This window comes from Chrysochloris asiatica, unplaced genomic scaffold, assembly GCF_000296735.1.
Source record: "Chrysochloris asiatica unplaced genomic scaffold, ChrAsi1.0 scaffold00887, whole genome shotgun sequence".
Taxonomy (NCBI): Eukaryota; Metazoa; Chordata; class Mammalia; order Afrosoricida; family Chrysochloridae; genus Chrysochloris; species Chrysochloris asiatica.
The window spans coordinates 50,143-51,609 of NW_006409405.1; the positions used below are offsets into that span (position 1 = coordinate 50,143).

At 48.2% G+C, this 1,467-nt stretch overlaps 1 pseudogene; it reads right to left on the reverse strand.

The window, feature by feature from the left end:
- Positions 1–334: 334 nt before the first annotated feature.
- On the reverse strand, positions 335–836 carry LOC102818385 (annotated as a pseudogene).
- Positions 837–1,467: the final 631 nt, after the last annotated feature.

Sequence of the window (1,467 nt, forward strand, 5' to 3'; positions counted from 1 at the left end):
ACCTCCCACAGGGGAACATTTCAAGAAACCCAGAAAGGGCTTAATGGTCTGACTCTTCCCATTCATTAATCCCTTATTCACCAGTGGCACGGAAAGGAGGTTCTTTAACAAAGCATTATACATAACACCTCTACCAAACTAGACATAAACTTTTTTTTGTAGTTACATGCAGAAAGTTGTTTTTTTCCCCCACCCCTTTCCTCTTTTCACACCGCAAGTGAAGCTCACTGGCTTGGGAGTAGCCTCTATCTGCCAACCTTTGGCCAGTGAAGAGGATTCAGAGAAAAGAATACAACCATCAATCAGATTAAGGAGGGGCGACAAAGGAAAAGAATTAAGCTGTAGCCTCAATTGCGCATTTCCGGGCGAGGTGCCCTGACTCGCCACAGCGGGAGGTAGCAGTTGACTTCACTTGTCTTGCTGCAGTTGATGGCTACATGACCAGTTTCACCACACCTATAACACTTCACTTGGGTGCAGTCCTTCTGAATGTGTCCAATTTCTCCACAAGAACAGCATTTCTGCTCATCCACAAGAATAGCTTGCTCCCAGCCATGAGCCACAGTCGAAGCAACACTGCTCTTGCTCTCCTTGCAGTCCTTGGCAATGTGACCACCTCTACCGACGTTATAGCAGGCTTCATCCTCCTGTAGATCACGATCCTTGGCAAGATGACCAGACTCACCACAGCGATAACAGATGTCTGGCAGAGCCGAGGAAACAAACTGGAAACCTCTGCCACGGTTCCTCAATCCACGACCACGGCCTCCTCCAGTAGGGCATTCCCGGGCCCAGTGACCAGACCGCCCACACTTGAAGCACTCATTGCTGCTCATGGCTGCAGTTAGGTCTTCTTCGGCGTCTGAGCTGGTCCGCAGCGGCAGAGAATCGGACGCGGACCCCCGGGAAGGTAGCGGCTGTTTATTTTCAGGGTCCTTGCCTGCGCCACAAGCGGGTCTGCACCTGCTCTTTTGATTTTTAATGATGGTGAGTATACCTAACTAGCGTTGTTGTCCCCCTCTGTATGTATACCTATCTGGAGTCCAAGTGTGATGTTGTAGGATAAAGCACTGGACTGTAAGGTCAGTTTGAATGGTTCAAACCCATCAGTCACTCCTCAGAAACCCTATACAGAGTTGCTATGAGTCAGAACCAACTGCATGGCACTTAACATCAACAATAATATATATCTATCTAGTTACAAGTCGGGCTGCTAATCTCACGGTCAGCAGTTCGAAACTACCACTTGTTCCACAGGAGAACGTTGAGGCTTTCTGCTCCCATAAAGATTTACAGCCTGAAAAACCCTATACTGGGTCACTGTGAGTCAAAACTAATTCCAGGCCACGTAACCACCACCACCATTTATTGCTTGGCTAAAAATTGGGCCACAAGGATGAGTTTCTTTCCACGCCTGAAGGGTAGTTGAGGGTCATAGTCTCAGATTCCTTTGGTTTCTTTCTGACC